At 42.4% G+C, this 26171-nt stretch overlaps 1 protein-coding gene across 5 annotated transcripts in view; it reads right to left on the bottom strand.

Annotated features, from left to right (window-relative positions):
- Positions 1 to 26171, bottom strand: part of RBMS2 (RNA binding motif single stranded interacting protein 2) — a 94189-nt gene that overhangs the window by 66434 nt on the left and 1584 nt on the right. The window lies entirely within an intron of this gene.

Consider the following 26171-nt stretch of genomic DNA (forward strand, 5'->3'; position numbering starts at 1 on the left):
AATACATATTCCTGGAGCCAGTGGTCTCCAGGACATATAACATATCTGAACGTTTGCCTAAAATACATTATTTCCTGGGTTCCAAGTCATTGTATCACCTAATAAGAGAAAGTCCACTTTCTCTGAGAAGTAACAGACCCCATAATAATTACCCATGAGATCCTTTGCACTATTTCAGTCATTCAGCAAATATTTGTTTGTTTGTTTGTTTTTTGAGACAGAGTTTCACTCTGTTGCCCAGGCTGGAATGCAGTGGCGCAATCTCAGCTCACTGCAACCTCTGCCTCCCAGGTTCAAGCAATTCTCCTGCCTCAGCCTCCCAAGTAGCTGGGATTACAGGCATGCGCCACCATGCCTGGCTAATTTTTGTATTTTTAGTAGAGATGGGGTTTCACCATGTTGGCCAGGCTGATCTCGAACTCCTGACCTCATGTGATCTGCCCACCTTGGCAGCCTCCCAAAGTTCTGGGATTACAGGTGTGAGCCACCACATCCAGCCAAGCAAATATTTGAATACCAACTATGTACAAACACTGCTTGATGCTCTGGGGACTCATAGATGAATGGTGTATGAGTGAAATATTTCATAATATATTTATTTATTAACATGCTCCACAGGGAGGTACATAATAAATTTAAATGCACATCCACAAGGAGTCACTAACAAGTTCACAAACTAGAGCTTACAATCTAGAAAAGTAGCAGAATGGGCTGGGCGCGGTGGCTCACACCTGTAATCCCAGCACTTTGGGAGGCCAAGGTGGGTGGATCACCTGAGGTCAGGAGTTCGAGACCAGCCTGGCCAACATGGTGAAACCCCGTCTCTACTAAAAATACAAAAAAAATTAGCCAGGCGTGGTAGTGGGTACCTGTAATCCCAGCTACTTGGGAGGCTGAGGCAGGAGAATCACTTGAACCTGGGAGGCAGAGGTTGCAGTGAGCTGAGGTCATGCCATTGCACTCCAGCCTGGGCAACAAGAGCGAAACAGTCTCAAAAAAAAAAAAAAAAGAAGAAAAGAAAAGTAGCAGAACAAAATATCTGTGCTAATGGTATAAGAATATGAAAGAAGACACAATTAATTCCTGAGGGTGAAGTCTCTCAAAAAAGACACTTGGGCCTTGAAAGGATAAACAGAGCAATAATTAATTTTTTTTTAAATAGAGACAGAGACTCATTATGTGCCCAGTCTTGTCTCAAACTCCTGGACTCAAGCAATCCTCCTACTTTGGCCTCCCAAAGTGCTGGGATTACAGGCATGAGCCACCATGCCCAGCCAGAACAATAAACTTTTTTCGTTTTTGTTTTTTCAGATGGAGTTTCGCTCTCATTGCCCAGGCTGGAGTGCAGTGGTGCGATCTCAGCTCACTGCAACCTCTGCCTCCCAGGTTCAAGCGATTCTACTGCCTCAGCCTCCTGAGTAGCTGGGATTACAGGCACCCGCCACCATGCCCAGCTAATTTTAAAAATATTTTTTAGCAGAGACGGGGTTTCACCATGTTGGCCAGGCTGGTTTTGAACTCCTGACCTCAAATGATGCCACCCGCCTTGGCCTCCCAAAGTGCTAGGATTACAGGTCTGAGCCACCGCACCCGGCCCAGAATAATAAACTTTTAATGGAGAGCCATCAAGGAAATGCAAATCAAAATCACAACAAGCTGTCACTTTATACCTACTAGAATGGCTATAATAAAAAAGATAAGTTCTGGTAAGGGTGTAAAGAAATTGGAAACTGGAAACCTCGTATACCACTTATGGCATTGCAAAACGATGCAGCTGCTTTGGAGGATAGTTGGGCAGTTCCTCAAATGTTTAAAGCATAAAGTTACCATGTGACCTAGCAACTCCACTGCTAGGTATACACCTAAGAGAATTGAAAACATGCCCACACAGGGCCAGTTGTGGTGGCTCAAGCCTGTAATCCCAGCACTTTGGGAGGCTGAGGCAGTCGGATCATTTGAGGCCAGGAGTTTAAGACCAGCCTGGCCAACATAGTGAAGTTCTGTCTCTACTAAAAATACAAAAACTAGGCTGGGCACAGTGGCTCATGCCTGTAATCCCAGTACTTTGGGAGGCTGAGGCGGGGGATTACAAGATCAGGAGATCTAGACTATCCTGGTTAACACAGTGAAACCCTGTCTCTACTAAAAATACAAAAAAATTATATTTTTTGTATATAAAATATAATATACATTTATTTTATATTATTTTATTATACATATTATATTATACATTATATTTTACATTATAATGTACAATATATTACACATTATATTATACATTATATTTATAATGTATTATAATGTATTATTTTATAATGCATTATACATTTATAATAACCCGTGGTGGCGGGTGCCTGTAGTCCCAGCTACTCAGGAGGCTGAGGCAGGAGAATGGCGTGAACCCAGGAGGTGGAGCTTACAGTGAGCTGAGATTGCGCCACTGCACTCCAGCCTGGGCGACAGAGCGAGACTCTGTCTCGAAAAAAAATAAAAATAAATAAAAGTACAAAAATTAGCCAGGTGTGGTGGTGCATGCCTGTAATCCCAACTACTCGGAAGGCTGTGGTATAAGAATCACTTGAACCCAGGAGGCAGAGATTGCAGTGAGCCAAGATTGTGCCACTGCACTCCAGCCTGGGCAACAGAGTGAGACCCTGTCTCAAAAAAAAAAAAGAAAAAAAAGGGAAGAAAACATATGCTTACACAAAACCTGTACACAAATTTCACAGAAGCACTATTCATAATAGCCCAAAGTGGAAAGAAGACAAATGTTTATCAACTGATAACTGGATAAATAAAATGTGATATATTCATATGATGAAATATTTATTCAGCCATAAAAGGGAAGAAAGTACTGATACATGGTACAATGTGAAGTAAGCCCAAAAACATTATGTAAAGAGACAGAAGCCAATCACAAAGGACCACATGTTGCATGATTCCATCTATATAAAATGTCCAGAATAGGGCAATCTATAGATATAGAAAGTAAATTAGTGACTACCTAGGGCAATGGGAGAGGAGCAATGGGAGGATTAAGTGGTGATAGGTAAGTGGGTAGGATTTCCTTTTGGGGATAATAAAATGTTCTAAAATTTATTATGGTAGTGGATGCAAAACTGCATATACTAAGAGCCACTGAATTGTATACTTTAAATGTATGATGTGTGAACTTTAAACTGTATGACGTGTGAATTATATCTCAATAGAGCTGTTATAAAAATGTGATGAGGTACATGTTTATAGCAGCACAATTTGCAACTGCAAAGATACGGAACAACCTAAGTGCTCATCGACCAATAAGTGGATAAAGCAAATGTGGTATATATGCACCATGGAATACTACTCAGCCATAAAAAGGAACAAAATAATGTATTTTGCAGCAACTTGGATGGAGCTGTAGGCCATTATTCTAAATGAAGTAACTCAGGAATGGAAAACCGCATATTATATGTTCTCACTTATAAATGAGAGGTAAGCTATGAGGATGCAAAGGCACAAGAGTAATATAATGGAATTTGGGGACTGGGAGGGGAAGGCTGGAAGGGGTGTGAAGGATAAAAGACTACATATTGGGTACAGTATAAACTGCTCAGGTGACAGGTGCACTAAAATCTCAGAAATCACCGCTAAAGAACTTATCCATGTAACCAAAAACCACCTGTACCCCAAAAACTATTGAAATTTAAATATATAGTTTAAAAAAATGTGATGAGGGCCAGGTGTGGTGCCTCATGCCTAGAATCTTAACACTTTGGTAGTCTGAGGCAGGTGGATTGCTTGAGCCCAGGAGTTCAAGACCAGCTTGGGCAACATGGCAAAGTCCCAGCTCTACAAAAAAAAAAAAATTAAAAATTAGCTGGGCATGGTGGCATGTGCCTGTAGTCCCAGCTACTCAGGAGGTGGGAAGATCACTAAACTTGAGAGGCTAAGAATGCATTGAGCCATTATTGCACTACTGCACTACAGCATGGCAACAGAGCAAGACTGTCTCAACAACAACAAAATGTGATGAGGATGGGTAGACAGAAGAAGACATTCCAACCACTAAAACTATCTTGAGACGTTAGGTTACCAGAGGTTACCATGAACTGGCACAGAATTCAGCCTAGGTGGCATCACTCTACTTCATTTCCAGGTAGAAAAGTCAGTCACAGGATAAATATATTTTACTGAAGCTCAAATCATGTAAGAGAAAGAAACAAATATTTCCTGCAACTCCTCTTCCTAAAAACAACAATGTAAAACAAGAAAGACATCTCTAAAACAGAGCCTGAGGCAGAGAATACACGCCACATAACTGCCCAGCATAGATGGGTTTTTTTTTGAGACAAAGTCCCGCTCTGTTGCCCAGGCTGGAGTGCAGTGGTATGATCTCGGCTCATTGCAAGCTCCACCTCCTGGGTTCAAGCGAGTCTCCTGCCTCAGCCTCCTGAGTAGCTGGGATTACAGGCATGCGACACCACGCCTGGCTAATTTTTGTATTTTTAGTAGAGATGGGGTTTCACCATGTTGGTCAGGCTGGTCTCAAACTCTTGACCTTGTGATCCCCCTGCCTTGGCCTCCCAAACTGCCGGGATTAGAGGCGTGAGCCACCACCCCCGGCCTATAGCTGGTTTTAAAAGGTGACTCTATGGCCGGGCATGGTGGCTCACACCTATAATCCCAGCACTTTGGGAGGCTGAGGTGGGCGGATCACTTAAGGTCAGGAATTCGAGACCAGTCTAGCCAACATAGTGAAACCCCGTCTCCACTAAAAATACAAAAATTAGCCAGGTGTGGTGGCACACGCCTGTAATCCCAGCTATTTGAGAGTCTGAGGCAGGAGAATCACTTGAACCTGGGAGGTGGAGGTTGCAGTGAGCTGAGATCAAGATTGCACCACCGCACTCCAGCCTGGGGGACAGGGCAAGACTCCACCCCCGCCTCTAAAAAAAAGAGGTGACTCTAGGCCAGGTGTGGTGGCTCATGTCTGTAATCCCAGCACTTTGGGAGGCCGAGGCGGGTGGATCCTTGAGGTCAGGGGTTCGAGACCAGCCTGTACTCTACCCTGGGCCACAGAGCAAGACTATCTCAAAAAAAAAAAAAGGTGACTCTCAGTACTTTTTTTTTTTTGAGATGGAGTCTTGCTCTGTTGCCCAGGCTGAAGAGTAATGGCATGATCCCAGCTCACAGCAATCTCTGCCTCCTGGATTCAAGTGATTCTCCTTCCTCAGCCTCCCAGGTAGCTGGGATTACAGGCGCCTGCTACCACACCCAGCTAATTTTTTCGTATTTTTAGTAGCAATGAGGTTTCACCATGTTGGCCAGGCTGGTCTCGAACTCCTGACGTCAGGTGATCCACCCGCCTCGGCCTCCCAAAGTGTTGGGATTACAGGCGTGAGCCACTGCGCCCGGCCTTCATGGACAATTTGAAATGAAGTATGGGGCTGGGTGTGGTGGCTCATGCCTGTAATCCCAACACTTAGAGAAACCAAGGCAGGAGAATCATTGAGGCCAGGAGTTTGAGACCAGCCTGGGAAACACAGTGAGATACTGTCTCTATATAAAATTTTTCAAAAAAGAAATTTGGAGGCTGAGACAGGAGAATTGCTTGAACCCAGGAGGCGGAGGTTGCAGTGAGCTAAGATTGTATCATTGCACCCCAGCCTGGGTGACAGAGTGAGACTTCATCTCAATAAATAAATAAATAAATAAATAAAAATAATAAAAAGAAATGAAATATGGGATGGTTAAAAAATAAATAAAGAGGCCAGGTATGGTGGCTCACGGCTATAATCCCAACACTTCGGGAGACAGAGATGGGAGGATTGCTTGAGCCCAGGAGTTTGAGACAATCCTGGGCAACACAGGGAGACCCTGCCTCTACAAAACAATTTTTAAATTAGCCTAACATAGTGGTGTGCACCTATAGTCCTAGCTACTCAGGAGGCTGACCTGTGAGGATCACTTGAGCCGAGGAGGTTGAGGCTGCAGTGAGCCAAGATCGGGCCACTGCACTCCAGCCTAGGCAACACAGTGAAACCCTGAATAAAAAAAAAAAAAAGAAAAACAAGAAGAAAAAAAAGAAACACAGGGACAGTCAATGGTTTTCGTTAACTATAAGCCCCATTTAAAAAAAAAACAAAAAACCCATACTTTAAATATGCTCAAATCAGTAGTCTAAAATGACACCAAAAAACAGGTAAAGGGATTTAGTTTATCATTTTACCTGAATCATCAAAAAGTCTACTAGAGCCAGGTGCGGTGGCTCATGCCTGTAATCACAGAACTTTGGGAGGCCAAGGTGGGAAGATCCCTTGAGCCCAGGAGTTTGACATCAGCCTGGGCAACATGGCGAAACTCTGTCTCTACAAAAAAAAAAAGAAAAATGCAAAAATTAGCTGGACATGGTGGCATGTGCCTGTAAGTAGTCCCAGCTACTCTGGATGCTGAGGTGGGAGGATCACCTGAGTCCACAGAGGTTGAGGCTGCAGTGAGTGGTGATCATGCTACTGCACTCCACCAGGATGACAGTGAGACCCTGTCTCAAAAAAAAATAAATCTACTAGATTTAAGCATTGATCTAATAAGTGAAAATGGAACCAAATTCAAGAGAATCTTGTATCATCTTTTAAAATTTTTTATGTTTATTTTTTGACTCTTGCTTCTTTCTGGATTGTTATCATCTTAGGGAAAAACACTTATTCCCTACTCCAGATGTTTCTTTCAATGTAGACAGCCAAGCGTTTAGCATATCACCCCTCCCTTCTTAGTGACTAGAAGAAAAACACAGCTCCTTCTTTCCTATTTTGAGATCCAGCTAGCTGCAGAGAGTATACACTCAGCTTTGCTACTCTGAACTGGTCAAATTTTACAGGGGTAAGTGCCCACACGAAGAAGTGCATAGGTTTTTGTTTGATTTTTAAGTACTGCTTGTATTTAGATGGATAAATCTGTCTAATTCTGGATTCAGTATTAGAACATCTACTAGCCCACAAATATAAGCTATCTTCTTGAATATTAGTTTTATTAGTAGTAAGTGTTACTTTATTTCTGTCAAACTTTTTCGTATTTCTCAACTGGATTGAAGTAAGAGGAGTGCTTCCAATTGAAACCCTCAAACCCCAACAATCTTTAAGAGCTATGCAAATATTATTTTTGGTAATTGAAATAGTGGGGTAAAGGTTAGAGTACAGCCCTACCAGTTTGCAAATCCTATTATTTGTAAAATAATAATTTAATAGTAATTCAATTTGAGTTAAAGTAAATCAATTTCATTCCTAATTAATGTCTTCATTTTACAAATGAGGGAAAATCAGATTCACTTTTTATATAACTAACTTAATTTTTCACTGTTCATTCAGCAACTGAATAGGCAAGGAATCAATGTTTACTCAATTTTTTAAAAAGTATTTTTCTCGACTATAAATCCCATTAACCAACAGAAAATGGTTAAAACACTGGCTCGAAAGTCGCAGAGACTTAGGGGTTTTGGGGTTTTTTTTTTTTTTTTTTGAGTCAAGGTCTCACCCTGTTGCCTAGGCTGGAGTGTAGTGGCACAATCATGGTTCGCTGTAGCCCCGAATTCCTGGGCTCAAGTAATCTTCCCACCTCAGCCTCCCGAGTAGCTGCGACTACAGGCGCATGCTACCACACCTGGCTAATATTTGAATTTTTTGTAGAGACTTAGTCTTGCCATGTTACCTAGTCTGGTCTTGAACTCTTGGGTTCAAGTGATCCTCCTGCCTTGACCTCCCAAAGTGCTGGGATTACAGGCATGAGCCACCAAGCCCAGCCAATATTTAGGTTTAATTCTACCATTGTCTTGTATTAGCTGTGTGACTTTGGATAAGTTGCTTGACCTCACCTATAAAATGGGGACAGTTAACAACGCCTATGAAATAGGACTGTTGTGGGGATTAAAATAAATGCAGGTAGCCAGGTGTGGTTATTCTTGCCTATAATCCCAGCTACTCTGAAGACTGAGGTGGGAGGATCACTTGAAGCCAGGAGTTCGAGATCAGTCTGGGCAACATAGTGAGATCTTGTCTCTAAAAAAACAATTTTTAAAAAATCAGCTGGGTGTGTTAGTGTACACCTGTAGTCCCGGCTACATGGAAGGCTAAGGCAGGAGGATCACCTGAGCTCAGGTGTTTGAGGCTGCAGTGAGCTATGATCACACCACTCCACTCCAGCCTGGGAGAGAAAGTGAGATCCCCTTTTGCAATAAATAAATAAATATATACATATATGTAAATACAAATAAATACATAAATACATACATACATACATACATGTAAAACTCTTATCATGCTGCCTGAAACATAAAAGGAGCTGACATCTATTCATTCAATAAATATTCAATGCCCACTTTAGAGTACTAGGTACTATGTTAGGTACCAAGGACAAAATGCTGAGCTAAACCAGACATGGTTCTGGCCCTAATAAAATTTTCAGGAGTATTTAGTGGGGAGAGAGACATTAATCAAATAATCATAAAATAATTTAATAATTACCCACTGTGATAAATGGGCTACCAAAAAAAAGACAAAAAGAAGGCTGTGGCCTATTTTCATTAGACTAGTCAGAAAGATGACATTTAAGTATGAAAGACTTCAAGGATGAGAAGAAACTAGCCATTCGGAGAATGAAAGAGATCATTCCAGAAAGAGGGAGCACACGGTTAAAAGCTATAAGGTGGGACTTTGGAAGGAATAGAAGGCCAGTGAAGCTGGAATGTAATGAAGCATCCGGCCTCTCAGTTTTTAGAAGGTTTATGTGAGTTAAATTTTATAAAGGGCTTAGAACAGTAACTGGTATGCTCAGGAGGCTGAGGGAGAAGAATCACTTGAACCTGGGAGGCAGAGGTTGCAGTGAGCCAAGATCACGCTATTGCACTCCAGTCTGGGCAACAAGAGCGAACGAAACTCCATCTCAAAAAAAATAAAAGAACAGTAACTGGTATGTAAAAATACTGTCTATTATATAAAATAAAACTAAGAAAACAAGGTAATTATTAACTCCAGGGAAAACAAAAATTGAACAAAGGAACTATTATCATAGCATATTATACAGCTTAGCTAGAAATAATACTTATAAAATCATAATAATATAAATACTGAATACTGGTTTAACTAAAAATCATGACACAACTTATACACAGAAGCTGGGAAGAAAGGGGAAGCTGGAACATAAGGGCACGGGGTTTAAGAGAAATAAATCTTTACCCTCTATAACAGAAAGGCAATATCTGATTTGCTGAGTCAATACACATAGACTTATAGAATTGCTGAATTCTGGCTGGGCGCAGTGGCTCACGCCTGTAATCCTAGTACTTTGGGAGGCTGAGGTGGGTGAATCACTTGAGTTCAGGAGTTCCAGACCAGCCTGGCCAACATGGTGAAACCTCATCTCTACTAAAAATACAAAAAGTTAGCTGGGCGTGGTGGTGTGCACGTGTAATCCCAGCTACTTGCGTGGCTGAGGCAGGAGAATTGTTTGAACCTGGGAGGCGGAGGTTGCAGTAAGCCGAGATTGCGCCACCGCACTCCAGCCTGGGCAACAGAGCAAGACTCTGTCTCAAAAAAAAAAAAAAAAAAAAAAGAATTTCTGAATTTTATATAACTAACAACGAATGATTTGAAAAGGAAATTAAAACTGTTCCATTTCTAATAGCACCAAAAATAATAATATGCTTAAGAATAATGTTAACCAAGGAGGCAAAAGACTTGTACAGTGAAAGCCAAAAACATTACTAAAAGAAATTGCAGAAGACACAAATATATGGAAACACACTCCATGCTCATGGATTGGAAGCATTAACATTGTTAAGATATCAGGGCCAGGTGCGGTGGCTCACGCCTGTAATCCCAGCACTTTGGGAGGCCAAGGCAGGTGGATCACGAGGTCAGGAGTTCAAGACCAGCCTGGCCAAGATGGTGAAACCCCATCTCTACTAAAAATACAAAAATTAGCCAGGCTTGGTGGCAGGCGCCTGTAATCCCAGCTACTCAGGAGGCTGAAGCAGAGAATTGCTTGTACCCGGGAGGCGGAGGTTGCAGTAAGCTGAGATCACTGCACTCCAGCCTCGGTGACAGAGCGAGACAGCCTGACACTCCGTCTCAGAAAAAAAAAAAAAAAAAGATATCAGTACTACTCAAAGCAATCTGCAGATTCAATGTAATCCATATCAAAATCCCAAAAATGGGCTAGGTGTAGTGGCTCATGCCTGTAATCTGCAGATTCAATGTAATCCCTATCAAAATCCCAAAGATGGGCCGGGTGTGGTGGCTCATGCCTGTAATTCCAGGCACTTTGGGAGGCTGAGGTGGGTGGATCACATGAGGCCAGGAGTTCGACACCAGCCTGGCCAACATGGCAAAACCCCATCTCTACTAAAAATACAAAAATTAGCTGGGCGTGGTGGTGCACATCTGTAATCCCAGCTACCCGGGAGGCTGAGGCAGGAGAGTCACTTGAACCCAAGAGGTGGAGGTTGCAATGAGCCGAGATCGTGCCATTGCACTCCAGCCTGGGCAAAAACAGCAAAACTCTGTCTCAAATAAATAAATAAATAAATAAAATAAAATAAGCAAAGGACTTGAATAGACTTATCTCCAAAGAAGATTTACAAATGACATTTCACAAATGTGAAAAGATGTTCAACATCACTAATCATTAGAGAAACAGAAATCAAAACCATGGGATACCACCTCACACCCATCAGGATGGCTACTTATAAAAAAAAAAAAGCAGAAAACAACAAGTGTTGGTAAGGATGCAGAGAAATTGGAACCCTTGTGCAGTGTTGAAAACAGGACAGTGATTCCTGAAAAAGTTAAAAATAGACTTACCATATGATGTAGCAACTCCACTTCTGGGTATATACCCAAAAGAATTGAAAGCAGTGTCTCAAAGGGACACTTGAATGTATTTGTACACTCAAGTTCATAGCAACATTATTCACAACAGCCAAAAGGTAGAAGCAACCCAAGTATCCATCAATGGGCAAATGAATAAACAAATATGTGCTATATGTTGTACATACAATGAAACATTATTCAGGGTGAAAGGCAAGGAAACACTAACACATGCTACAACATAGATGAACCCCAAGGACATTATACCAAGTGAAATAAGACAGTCACAAAAATATTGTATGATTCCACTTACATAAGGTACATAGGATAGTCAAATTCATCGAGACAGAAAGTACAACAGTGGTTGCCAGAGGCTGGAGGGAGAGGAGAATGTGGAGTTGTTTAATGGGTATAGAGTTTCAGTTTTGTAAGATGAAAAGAATTCTGGAGATGGGTTGCACAACAATGTAAATGCACTTAATGCTACTAAACTGTATACTAAAATGTTCAAGATGAGCCAGGCAAGGTGGGCGCCTCACGCCTGTAATCCCAGCACTTTGGGAGGCTGAGGTGAGTGGACAGCTTGAGGTCAGGAGTTCAAGGCCAGCCTGACCAACCTGGTGAAAACTCGTCTCTACTAAAAATACAAAAATTAGCCAGGTGTGATGGCAGGTGCCCGTAATCCCAGCTACTTGGGAGGCTGTGGCAGGAGAATCACTTGAACCTGGGAGGCGGAGGTTGCAGTGAGCCAAGATCATGCCACTGCACTCCAGCCTGAACAACAGAGCAAGACTCCATCTCAAAAAAAAAAAAAGTTCAAGATGGTAAATTTTATGTTATGTATATTTGTCACAATTAAAAATAAAAATAGGCCAGGTGCAGTGGCTCATGCCTGTAAACCCAGCACTTTGGGAGGCCAAGGGTGGGGGGGGCAGATCATGAGGTCAGGAGTTCGAGACCAGCCTGGCCAGCATGGTGAAACCCCGTCTCTACTGAAAATATAAAAAATTAGCCAGGCATGGTGGCAAACGCCTGTAGTCCCAGCTACTAGGAAGGCTGAGGCAGGAGAATTGCTTGAACCCACCAGGCGGAGGTTGCAGTGAGCCAAGATCACGCCACTGCACTCCAGCCTGGGGGATAGAGCGAGACTCCATCTCAAACAAACAAACAAACAAACAAAAACAAGAAAGAAGGAGAGAAGGAGAGAAAGAGAGAAAAGAAAGAAGGAAGGAAGGAAGGAAGGAAAAGATCTTACTAAGAAAAAGAGTAGGAGGTAAGGAAACAGAGACTCTATATGGACTACTCTTTCAAGAAGCTCAGGTCAGGCATGGTGGCTCATGCTTGTGATCCCAGCACTTTGGGAGGCTGAGGTGGGAGGATTACTTGAATCCAGGAGTTCAAGAACAGCCTGGGTAACATGGTGAAACCCTATCACTACAAAAATACAAAAATTAGCCAGGCAGAACTCCTGACCTCAGGTATTCTGCCTGCCTCACCCTTCCAGAGTGCTGGGATTTTTTTTTTTTTTTTTTTTTGAGACAGAGTTTCACTCTTGTCACCCAGGCTGGAGTGCAATGGCGTGATCTCAGCTCACTGCAAAATCCACCTCCCAGGTTCAAGTGATTCTCCTGCTTCAGCCTCCCGAGTAGCTGGGATTACGGTGTGCGCCACCATGCCCAGCTAATTTTTGTATTTTTAATAGAGACAGGGTTTCGCCATGTTGGCTAGGCTAGCCTCAAACTTCTGACCTCAGGTGATCCACCCACCTGCCTTGGCCTCCCAAAGTGCTAGGATTACAGGTGTTAGCCACCACACCTGGCCAATCGTTAACCTTAATGATCATTTACTATGTGCCAGGCATTCATTACTAACAGCTCAATAAAGTAGATACTAGTAGTATGCCATTAGATATGGAGTTATGGGGGGAAAAGAAGGTCAAGGATAATATTAAGGTTTTTGGTCTGAGCATATGGAAGAATGAAGTTGCCATTTACTGAGACGGAGAACAGTTTTGGCAGGGCAGGGAGGAGAAGAGCAGGCAGGAGCTCTGTTTAAATATGTTAAGTTTGAAATGTCTAATAAATGTCTAAATGGAGGTGTCAGCTGTGATGTTAAATATATAAATCTAAAATACAGGAGGGCAGTCCAAGTTGAGAGTTCCAGTCCAAGTTGAGGGTTCTGTCATACGGGTGCTATTCAAAGCTATGAGACTGGATATAAATTTTTTTTTTTTTTTTTTTTTTTTTTGAGATGGAGTCTCCCTCTGTCACCCAGGCTGGAGTGCAGTGGCACAATCTCAGCTCACTGCAACCTCTGCCTCCTGGGTTCAAGTGATCCTTCCACCTCAGCCTCCCGAGTAGCTGGGACCACAGGCATGCACCACCACGCCTGGCTAATTTTTGCATTTTTGGTAGAGACAGGGTTTCACCATGTTGCCCCAGCTGGTCTCAAACTCCTGAGCTCAAGCAATCTGCTCACCTCAGCCTCCCAAAGTGCTGAGGTTACAGGCATGAGCTACTGCACCCGTCCAAGACCTGGATAAAACTATGAAGAGAGAAGTATAGACAGAAAAGAGGCTCAAGGACTGAGTCCTGGGGTACTCCAAGGTTTAGAGGTCAGGAAAATGAGGAGAAACCAGGAAAGGAACCAGAAAAAGAGAGGCCATAGAAATAAGAAGAAAACCAGGAGAGTGTGGCATTCCATAAGTCAAATGAAGAAAGTTTCTCAAGGAATAGAGTGATCAATTGTGTCAAGTGTTGTCGATAGGTTAAGATGAAAGTTAAGAAATAAACATTTACTGGGGCTGGGCGCCGTGTCTCACGCCTGTAATCCCAGCACTTTAGGAGGCTGAGGCGGGCGGATCACGAGGTCAGGAGATCGAGACCATCCTGGCTAACACAGTGAAAATCTGTCTCTACTAAAAATACAAAAAATTAGCCGGGCGTGGTGGCGGGCGCCTGTAGTCCCAGCTATTCGGGAGGCTGAGGCAGGAGAATGATGTGAAGCTGGGAGGCGGAGGTTGCAGTGAGCCGAGAACGTGCCACTGCACTCCAGCCTGGGCGACAGAGCGAGCCTCCATCATAAAAAATAAATAAATAAATAAACATTTACTTAATAACATGAGTCACTGCAGACTTTCAAAAGAGCAGTTTTGGTGGAGTGGTAGGAATAAAAGCCTAATTAGTTTGCTTTAAGAGGGAATGAGAGAAGTCTGACATTATCAAAAAATGGAAAGAATGTAAATCTATGACAAATTTTATACATTGTTGATGGAAACAGATTTGGTACAATACTTTGGAAATAAATTTAGCATTATCTCCCAAAGTGGAATATTCGCATACCTGATGGCTCAGCAATCCCATTCTTAGGTAGAAACCCAAGAGAAACTCTAGCACAAGGACACTATATACAGAAGAATGTTCAGAACAGCAATTTCAAAAACAGCAAAAATGAACAAACACAATCTAGAAACAATCCAAAAATCCATTGGTAGGAGAATGGATAAATTACAGTATATTCACAAATGAAATATTGTAAAGCATGAAAAATGGATAAACCACATCTACATGCAACATGAATGAATCGTGAAAACACAAAACTGAAGGTAAAAAAACAAAAACAAAAACAGAAGACTATGTGCTGCAATAAGACACTACAGCAGTGGTTGCAAGCACAGATTTGGAACTAGATTACCTGGGTTCAAATCCCACTTGGGCCATTCACTAGCAGTATGATTTTCAAACTCTCTGTAACTCACTTTTCCTCATCTATAAGATGGGAATAATAATAATGAAGTTGTAAGGATTAAATAAGATAAAATATAGTTATATAACTATATATTATGTAGATATAATTATATACAGTTATACAAAGTACTTAGAACAGTGCAAACAAGTTAATTAAACATGATTTTAAAACTATGTTTTTTGGGAAAGACTTTCAGTCCAAAATGGCAGTATAGAAGTAAACTGGCTTCACTTTCTTCCGCAGAAAACTAAAACTATGTTTTTAAAAAGTAACAGGGCTGCTGGGCGCAGTGGCTCATGCTTGTAATCCCAGCACTTTGGGAGGCCAAGGTGGGCGAATCACTTGAAGTCAGGAGTTCGAGACCAACCTGGTCAACATGGTGAAACCCTGTCTCTACTAAAAACACAAAAATAAGCCAGGTGTAATGGCATGCACCTGTAGTCCCACCTACTCAGAAGGCTGAGACATGAGAATTGCCTGAACCCGGGAGGTGGAAGATGCAGTGAGTTGAGATCACGCCACTACACTCCATCCTGGGTGACAGAGGAAGATCCCGTCTCAAAAAAAAAAAAAAAAAAGGAATAGGGCTGGGTGCCGTGGCTCACACTTATAATCCCAGCACTTTGGGAGGCCAAGGCAGGAGGATCGCTTGAGGTCAGGAGTTCGAGACCATCTTGGGCAACATAGCGAGTCCCTGTGTCTACAAAAAAATTTTAAAATTAGCCAGGTGTGGTGGTGAGTGCCTATAGTCCTACCTACTTGGGAAGCTGAGGCAGGAGGATCACAGGAGCCCAGGAGTTCCAGGCTGCACTGAGCTATGATCATGCCACTGCACTCCACTCTGGATGACAGAGTGAGACCCTGTCTCCACAAAAAATTTAAAAATTAGCTGGGCATGGTGACGCACATCTGTAATCCTAGCTACTCAGGAGGCTGAGGTGGGAGGATTTCTTGAGCCAGGGAGGTCGAGGCTGCAGTGAGGCACGATCGAGCCACTGCACTCCAGCCCGAGTGACAAAGTGAGACCCAGTCTCAAAAAATAAAATAAAATAAAATAAAAAGCAAGAGAGTAATAAATACAGAATTTAGGACAGTGGTTACCTCTAGAAGAGGTGCAGAGGATGAGATGGAGAAATTCATGTGTACGTAATTTACAGGCAATGAATCTAGTCTAGTACTTGAGAGTACCTCTTACAGGTGTTCCTCTATTATTACACTTTATAACTACATGTAAACTTTTGTATTATCTGACAATATATTCAAGATAATAAAAGAAAAAAGAATGGAAGGAAATAAATTGGAGACAGCAAGTATATATGATTCTTGAATAGATAGCTCTTTCAAGATGTTTTACTGTAAAGGGAAGAACAGAAATGAAACAATGGCTAGAAGAAGAAGAAAAAGGTTTTTTTTTAATTTAAATTTTTTTTCTTTTTTTTTTTGAGACAGAGTTTCGCTCTTGTTGCCCAGGCTGGAGTGCAATGGCACAATCTTTGCTCACTGCAACCTCCGTCTCCCAGGTTCAAGCAATTCTCCTGCCTCAGCCTCTCCAGTATCTGGGATTACAGGCATGCGCCACCATGCCTGGCTAATTTTGTATTTTTAGTAGAGACGGAGTTTCACCATGTTGGTCAGGCTGGTTTCAAACTCCTGACCTCCGGTGATCTGCCTGCCTCGGCCTCCCAAAGTGCTGGGATTACAGGTGTGAGCCACTGCATCTGGCCAATTTTTTTTTCTTTTTTATACTCCATAGGTTCACAATTTTTAGACAGAATTTCATTCTTGTAGCCCAGGCTGGAGTACAACGGCACGATCTTGGCTCACTGCAACCTCTACCTCCTGGGTTCAAGCGATTCTCCTGGCTCAGCCTCCCAATTATCTGGGATTACAAGCATGCATCACCATGCCCAGCTAATTTTATATTTTTTAATAGAGACAGGGTTACCACGTTGGCCAGGCTGGTCTCGAACTCCTGACCTCAGGTGATCTGCCCACCTCGGCCTCCCAAAGTGCTGGAATTACAGGCGTTGAGCCACAGTGCCCGGCCCACAATGTTTTTTTTAAATAAGAGAAAAACAGCCAATATACAGGCTGATATGTGATTATAAACATTACCAATCCTCAAAATAATTCGACAAAATATATCAGTACTTTTTTTTGAAATGGAATCTCGCACTGTCGCCTGGGCTGGAGTCCAGTGGCAGATCTCGGCTCACTGCAGCCTCTGTCTCCCAGGTTCCTCGCCTCAGCCTTCCAAGTAGCTGGGATTACAGGTGCCCACCACCACGCCCAGCTAATTTTTTTGTATTTTTAGTAGGGACTGGGTTTCACTATGTTGGCCAGGCTGGTCTCAAACTCCTGACCTCTGATCTGCCCGCCTCAGCCTCCCAAAGTGCTGGGATTACAGGCATGAGCCGCCGCACCCGGCCAATATATCAGTACTTTAAGATGAAAAATTCAAGGTCAGAAAGCCTAAGACACCTGGCGCTGGTCACACAGCTAATATGTGACAAAGCCACATTTAAATTCAGATCAATCAATAAATAATTACTTAAAAATAAATTCAGATCTATCTAACTCCGTATTTCAGGGTTTGTATAGAACATAATGCTTCCTTCCTTTGCTTAACCTTGATTTAGTGCCTACCATAGGCACCAAATGTGATAGCTTAATCACATTTATTAGGATATATATTTTTTGAGTATCTACTAGATAGGCCTAAGATGCTATATTAGGTATTTGGGGAGATAATAAACTGAATAACACTGTCTCTACCTTAAAGAGCTTACACTCTAGCAATGAAGATAAGACAATTACCTAAATGATTCCAATACAATGCAAAATTATATAAACACCATATAAGAAGCATAAAACATAATGGGGGTTCAGAAAAAAGTCCCCTTTGGAAAAAACAGTCCCCTCTGGGGCTGGGAAATGGAGGGATTAGCAGAAGCTTTATATAAGAGGTAATTTTCAACTGAACTTAAAGGGATGGGTAGGATTTTTAAAGACAGTTTTGACTGTGAGTTCTTAAAGGGCCACAGTCATGCCTTAACCCCAGGGCCTAGCATGCTGCAGCTGTTCAATAAACATAAGTAATATGAGTGAAGTAAACAAATGAAACGAAAGGCCATTCCGGAATTAAGCAACAACAACAAAAAGGATCAGAGGCTGAATGCATAAGGCACAAGAACGACAAAAAGATCAGAGTTGGAGGGACGTGAATATGCATATTTTGTGAATAAGTACAAAGTAACTGGTCATGATTCTCTTTACATTTGTCTCCTACATCTCCCATCTTTAAGAAAATTATCTCAGCCAGGTGCAGTATCTCATGCCTGAAATCCCAGCACTTTAGGAGGCTGAGGTGGGAGAATCACTTGAGCCCAGGAGTTTGAGACCAGCCAGGGCAATATAGTGGGACCCCATCTGTACAAAAATTTAAAAATTAGCCAAGTGTGATGGCGTGAGCCGGTAGTCCCAGCTACTCAGGAGACCAAGGTAGGAGAATCGCTTGAGCCCAGGAGGTTGAGGCTACAGTGAACCATGATTGCACCACTGTGTTCCAGCCTGGGCAACAGAGCAAAACCCTGCCTCAAAAAAAAACAAAAAAAAACAAAAAAAAAGGAAAAAGAAAATTCTCTCTTGACAGCACCGCTATCCTCTTCTAGCTTTTATCTCATTTCTCTGGTCCCTTTTTTAAAAATAACAACTCTACTGAGATATAATTCACATACCATACACGTCACCCATTTAAGTATAAATTCAGGACTAGGCACAGTGGCTCACGCCTGTAATCCCAGCACTCTGGGAGGCCAAGGCAGGAGGATCGCTTGAGCCCAGGGGTTTGAGACAAGCCTGAGCAACATAGCAAAAGCCTGTCTCTATAAAAAAAATTTTTTTTAATTAGCTGGGCATGTGGCACTGTAATCCCAGCTACTTGGGAGGCTGTGGCAGGAGGATCCCTTGAGCTCAGGAGTTTGAGGCTTTAGTAAGCTATGATTGTGCCACTGCACTCCAGCCTGGGCAACAGAGTGAGACCCTGTCTCTAAATAAAGAAAGCATAAATTCAATGGTACTTAGATCACAGAGTTGTGCAACCATAACCACAATTTTAGAACATTTCATTATCCCAAAAAGAAACACAATACCCATTACCAGTCACTCCCTATTTCTCCACTAAGCCCTAGGCAACCACTAATCGACTTTCTGTCTCTATAGATTTCCGTATTCTGGGCATTTCCCATAAATGGAATCATACAACATGTAGTCTCTTATGACTGGCTTCTTTCATGAGCGTAATGTTTTTAAGGTTCATCCACATTTAGCACGTATCAGTATTCCATCCTTTTTTCTTTTTTTTTTTCCCCCTAAGGATTTGTTGTTGTTGTTGTTGTTGTTGTTGTTGTTGTTGTTGTTGGGACAGAGTCTTGCTCTGTTACACAAGCTGGAGTACAGTGGTGTGATCCACTGCAGTCTCCACCTCCCAGCCTCAAGCAATCCTACCACCTCAGCCTTCCGAGTAGCTGGGGCTACAGGTGTGTTGCACACCAGCACGCCTGGCTAATTTTTGTACTTTTTGTAGAGATGGGGTTTTGCTTTTGCCATGTTGCCCAGGCTGGTCTAGAGCTCCTGGGCTCAAGCAATCCACCTGCCTCAGGCTCCCAAAGTGCTGGGATTACAGGCATGAGAAACCACACTCAGCCTAGTACCCCATTCCTTATTATTGTTGAATAATATTTCATTGTATGGGCACACCATGTATTTTATTTATCCATTCATCAGTTGATGGACATTTGGGTTGTTTCCACTCTGGACTATTATGAATAATGCTCCTATGAACATTTATGTACAGGTCTTTGTGTGAACATATGTTTCCATTTCTCTTGGGCATATATCTAGGAGTGGAATTCCTGGGTCTTTGCTTAACCTTTTGAGAACCTGCCAAGATGTTTTCCAAAGCAGCTGTACCATTTTACATTCCCACCAGAAGTGTATAAAGGTTCCAGTTACTCCACATATATTATGTCTCTCTTTCTTTCTTTCTTTTTTGATACAGAGTCTTGCTCTGTCACCCAGAATGAAGACAGTGGGGCAATCAACCGCAGCCTTGACCTCCTGGGCTCAAGCAATCCTCCCACCTCAGCCTTCCAAGTATGAATAGCTAGGACTATAGGTGTATGCCACCACACCCAGCTAATTTTTGTATTTTTGTAGAGATGGGGTTTCACCATGTTGCCCAGGCTGGTCTCTAACTCCTGGGCAACATGGTGCCGAGGAGATATTTGTCCTTTCGATTATCTTTTTGATTATTGACTGTCTTTTTTATTATCTGTCTTTTTCATTATAAACAGCCTAGTGGGTGTGAAGTGGTATCTCATTGTGGCTTTATTTTATATTTCCTTGATGGCTAATGATGTTAAGCATCTTGCCATAGAGCCTGTGGATAAACATCGATTCAGATGTTTCGCCTACTTTCTATTTGGGTCCTGCTCTACATCTTAATCAATGTTCTTAAGAGATTAGTGTATATATACCATCTATACTTCCTTACTTGTTTTCACTCATCAACCTATTCCAACCTTGATTTTGCTCCCCATACCTCTGAAATTGCTTGTCAAAGTCATCAACCACCTTTACACTAACAAATTCAAAGACTATTCTTCAATCCTCATCTTCCAGCATAATTTTATGGTTTGCACACTTGACTTTTTTTTTTTTTTTGATACATGGTCTCGCTCAGTTGCCCAGGCTGCAATGCAGTGGCATGATCATGGCTCACTGTAGCCTCGACCTCTACCAGCTCAGGTGATCCTTCCACCTCAGGCTCCTGAGCAGCTGGAACGACAGGCACACACCACCATATGTAGCTAATTTTTGTATCTTTTGTAGAGACAGGGTTTTGCCATGTTGTCCGGGCTGGTCTGGAACTCCTAGGTCAAGTGATCCTCCCACTTTGGCCTCCCAAAGTGCTGGAATTACAGGCATGAGCCACTGTGCCTGGCCATACTTGCCTTTTAATTCCAACTGACTTCTTAGTCCAATTGATATTTTCCCTTGTCCTGTTTCTGTTCTGTATTTTTTATTATACTGCATATTGCATATTCTCCTATGGAATAAGAAATGTAAACCAGCAACCGAAGGGTATATCCAGAAAACTGCATTAACGTAACTGGCCAGTAGAGCAAATGTAACAGTATCAAGGGGGCATGGTGGGGGGGTGGCGGGGGATGGGGAAGATAAGGAAAGGCCAGACAGATAGTAGGTGTTGGGCTAGAGATTTGCACTTTGTTCAGCAGGTAATATATGGCTATTAAAGTTCTTTTTTTGTTTTTGTTTTTGTTTGTTTTTGTTTTTTTGAGATGGAGTCTCGCTGTTGTCGGCCCCGGGCTGAAGTGCAATGGCGCGATCTCGGCTCACTGCAACCTCTGCCTCCCAGGTTCCAGCAATTCTCCTGCCTCAGCCTCCCAAGTAACTGAGATTACTGGTGCCTGCCACCATGCCTGGCTAATTTTTGTATATTTAGTAGAGACGGGGTTTCACCCTGTTGGCCAGTCTGGTCTCAAACTCCTGACCTCAGGTGATCCACTCACCTTGGCCTCCCAAAGTGCTGGGATTACAGGCGTGAGCCACTGCGCCCGGCCTACCACTAAACTTTAACCATTTGAGTTAACTTATTACTGATAACAGAACAGCTGCCCCAGTCAAGAGATGTTAGACCTACAAGTTCTTAATTCTCAGTCCTATTACATTTGATTTGATGGAAACTAGAAGGAAAAGTAGTAAACATACATAGAGAAAATTCTCTATCCTGTTAGAAGTACTAAGTGAATCCAGCACTGTTTGTCACTTCTCTCTCCTGAGTAAACACTCTTGACAATCTCAGGTAACAAGCTTCTCAAAGAATGAGGATCTGGCAGTACCCACCAGTCAGCCTTACTTTCATCACCTCCTACTCCCCATCAGTCTTCAATATATTAACATTGAGAAGAAATAGAAATGTATGAAAAGTACGTTGGAGAAGGCAAATTATCCTAAGTTAAACACTCCCTTTTCTTTTTTTCCAAAGGAAATGGTTGTTGATCCTATGAGGACTTAAATTATAATAACACATGCCAGAGAGATGATGTCAAGAAAGGCGTGGTTAGGCCCTTTACAAGTTTGAAATTCCTTTAGTCCCAAACATTTCCTCTTTCGATCTCACCTATACTCAAATCTCTCTACTTTGGCAACTTCTTCAAACATTGAAGAAACAGTGTTGAGACCCTGTCTCTTTTTACTTCAGCCTTTTTTTTTTTTTTTTAATGAACCAAGTTACTGAAGGGCATTAAAACTGATGTTTAAAAAAAAACACACACACAAAATTATCTTGCAGAATCCCTCTTTGAAATCCACATTTTTCCCCTTCAGTAACTATTTTAATTCCAAAGAAAGGAAAAAAAAATTTAACACTACTTCCTGAGAAAAAAGTCCGCCTTTATTAGGCATTATACATTTGTTGACGGCATTCCCATATTTACCACCAGCCAATAAAGAGTAAGAAAACTATGACTGTCATGGGCTCCTCAGGAAACATCTTTCCTGATAAGTGAAGTATGTATTTCAAAATAAAATAATCCTACCTTTTATGTTTTTTTTATTTTTTATTTTATTTATTTATTTATTTTTGAGATGGAGTCTCACTCTGTTGCCCAGGCTGCAGTGCAGTGGCACAATCTCGGCTCACTGCAACATCCACCTCCTGGGTTCAAGTGATTCTCCTGCCTCAGCCTTCTGAGTAGCTGGGACTACAGGCGTGCACCACCATACCTGGCTAATTTTTGTATTTTCAGTATTGACGGGGTTTCACCATGTTGGCCAGGCTGGTCTCAAACTCCTGACCTTGAGCCATCTGCCCGCTTCCACCTCCCAAAGAGCTGGGATTACAGGCGTGAGCACCAAAGTTAAATTTTTACAATAACTTTCATTAGTTTCAGTAAGAAACAGTAACTTTTATATAAAAGTTATATATAGGTAGGGCGTGGTGGCTTACGCCTGTAATCCTAGCACTTTGGGAGGCCGAGGTGGGCAGGTCACTTGAGGTCAGGAGTTCGAGAACAGCCTGGCCGACATGGTGAAATGCCATCTCTACCAAAAATATAAAAAATTAGCCAGGCGTGGTGGTGGGCCTCTGTAATCCCAGCTACTCAGGAGGCTGAGGCAGAAGAATCACTTGAACCCAGGAGTCGGAGGTTGCAGTGAGCTGAGATCGCCCCACTGCACTCCAGCCTGGGTGACAGAGCGAGACTCTGTCTCGAAAACAAACAACAAAAAAGTTATATATAAAAGTTGGCTGAGGTGGGAGGCTCACTTAAGCCCAGGGGTTGGAGATTGTAGTGAGCCGAGATCATGGCACTGTCCTCCAGCCCAGACTGCAGAGTGATACCCTGTCTCAAAATAAATAAATAAATAAATGGGCCGGACAGTGGCTCACGCCTGTAATCCCAGCACGTTGGGAACCCGAGGCAGGCAGATTGCTTGAGGCCAGGAGTTCAAGACCAGTCTGGCCAACATGGCAAAACCTCGTCTCTACTAAAATTACAAAATTTAGCTGGGCATGGTGGCGCACACCTGTAGTCCCAGCTACCCAGGAGGTTGAGGCAGGAGAATCGCTTGAACCCAGGAGACTGAGGTTGCAGGGAGCCAGGATCGCGCCACTGCACTCCAGCCTGGGTGACAGGGTAAAACTCTGTCTCAAAATAAATAAATAAACAAATAAATAAAATTTAACTGAGTATGGAAAATATACAAATTACATAAGCAAATGCATCTACAACCCTTTCCAAAACAGAAACACAGTAAGCCCTACTTGACAAGACAAAGAGCAACGTAATAATGCTGTAGTTTAAAAACACCCTCCCTGGTCATCTAGTGTTGAGGAAAAAAATTAAGTAAAATAAAAATAAAAATATGGGGCCAGGCACAGTGGCTCATGCCTGTAATCCCAGCACTTTGGGAGGCCGAGGCAGGCAGATTACCTGAGGTCAGGAGTTCAAGACCAGCCTGACCAACATGATGAAACCCCGTCTCTACTAAAAATACAAAAAAATTAGCTGGGCGTGGTGGCGGGCACCTGTAATCCCAACTAGTCAGAAAGCTGAGGCAGGAGAATCACTTGAACCCAGGAGGCGGAGGTTGCAGTGAGCCGAAATCGCGCCACTGCATTCCAGCCTGGGCGCGACAGAGCAAGACTCCATCTCAAATAAATAAATAAAAATATGGGCCAGGCTTGGTGACTCAAAGTATAATCTCAGCACTTTGGGAGTCCAAGGCAGGGCAGATCACTTGAGGTCAGGAGTTTGAGACCAGCCTGGCCAACATGGTGAAACCCCGTCTCTACTAAGAACACAAAAAAATTGTCCGGGTGTGGTGGCACTCCTGTAGTTCCAGCTACTCGTGAGGCTGAGGCAGAATTGCTTGAACCTGGGAGGCGGAGGCTGCAGTGAGCTGAGATCACACCACTGCACTCCAGCCTGGGTGACAGAGCGAGACTCCATCTCAAAAAAAAAAAAAGTAAAAATAAAAATATGAAAACCCTCCACGTTCACAAACTAATATAGGCACAAAAGGAGTCATATGCATAGCCACAGAGTGATGCACAGATACAGCATCCTTACATCTGATCATAACATTGACTTATAAGAACCCAAAGAATTGACAAATACATTAGTAATTAGTAATTATGTATCTACCTATCCTCCCCAACCAATTCCAACAATTCCTGAATTGTCAAACCTTACTAAGAGATTTCAACCCAAACCCACAACCATACCTCTTGTCCCCTATACTATCCTAGATTTAGAAGCTAATTAACTTTTTCCTATACTCCAAGGTGGGAGAGGGAGCAGAGAGCAAAAAGAGATTTTTAGATAGCTTCAAATACGTGAAACCTCTAATAGGGAAGCAATTCATTTTGGGAATTCATTTTATTTTAATGAGTTCTGGGTAACCTGAGAGAACTAGGAGGGAAAAAAATCAGGAAAGAAATTTTCACATGGTACTCTACAAGGTTTGAAAAGAATAAAGACATGTGAAATATTTCCCTTTCAAATATATATGTATAATATATAATGTATTATCTATACATATATTTGATAAAGGGATGTCAGTATATGTACATATAAACATATATTGATAACCAACAAATGTGTATAAACTCATATTTCATTTCTTTTTGAGATGGAGTCTTGCTCTGTCACCCAGGCTGGAGTGCAGTGGCACAATCCTGGTTCATTGCAACCTCTGTCCCCCAGGTTCAAGTGATTCTCCTGCTTCAGCCTCCTGAGTAGCTGGGATTACAGGCGCGTGCCACCAAGCCCAGCTAATTTGGGGTTTCACCATGTTGACCAGGCTGGTCTCGAACTCCTGACCTGAAGTGATCCACCCGCCTTGGCCTCCCAAGTGCTGGGATTACAGGCATAAGCCACCATGCCCAGCCTCATTTCTTTTTTAAAGTAAATTTTATTGTGTATATTTAAGGTATACAACATGTTATGGGATACATATAGATAGTAGAAAGGTTACTATAGTGAAGTAAATTAATCATCCCACATAATTGTCCCTTTTGTTTCTTTTTGTGGCAAGAGGAGCTAAAGTCTGCTCATTTAGCATGAATCCCATATACAGTACAACTTTATCATCTATAGTCCTCATGTTGTACATTGGATCTCAGGATTTGTTCATCCTACATATCTACTACTTTGTATCCTCTGACCTATAGCTCCCCGTTTCCTCTCCCCTCTACCCATATTTCTTCAGGATATAAACAAAATGAGTACCACACAGACTAAGCCCATAAATCAACATTAAGTGTTTTGGGTCTAAACATTTACCCACTGCATTGATCAGACACTTGTGTTTAAACCCACCTCTAATGGTCTCATTAGGCACATGAGAAAGCAGCAGGAATCGTTCCTCACCCTCCAACATTCCATTAGATGAGCAAAAGATTCCCTAAATGTCTATGTCACATTTTTTCTTCAAAGAACAGCTACGACACAAAGAGAGGGTAAAGCGTCTTCTTCCTGCTACAGCATGAAATTCCTCCTAATCAGTATGCTGTGCGCCCTGAAATGCCAGAAACTGCCAAATATATTCCTTGTCAAATATGGACAAGATTGTCCATCTCTCCCCATGTGCCCAAGGACAGCACAATTCTCTGGCAGCCATGGGTTAATCATAAAGACTCCTAGGATCACTGCAAAGTCTGGCTATCTGCAGAGGTCCAAGTATCAGTTCAAATACAAGATCCAAAGTATCACAGCGCTCTGTGCCTTAATCCCAAGGTGCGATGTCTCTCAAGACTCCTTCTCTATAGGCTGGGTGGGGTAGGATCTGTAGTCTAGAAGAGTATACCCAGCTCTTGATAAACTGTTGTGGTTTCTCTGACTATCTGTGATTTCAGCTATCTAATACTACTGGTGGTATGGGTAGGAGGGAAGGTTGGGGAGAGAATGGAAACAGTTAATCAAAAAATAAAATAATCTTGTGGGGTGGGGTGGACTGGGGGACAGGGTCTGAAATGACATATTATCCTTGTGGAGA

The sequence above is a fragment of the Pan paniscus genome, chromosome 10 (genome assembly GCF_029289425.2).
Source record: "Pan paniscus chromosome 10, NHGRI_mPanPan1-v2.0_pri, whole genome shotgun sequence".
NCBI classification, from domain to species: domain Eukaryota; kingdom Metazoa; phylum Chordata; class Mammalia; order Primates; family Hominidae; genus Pan; species Pan paniscus.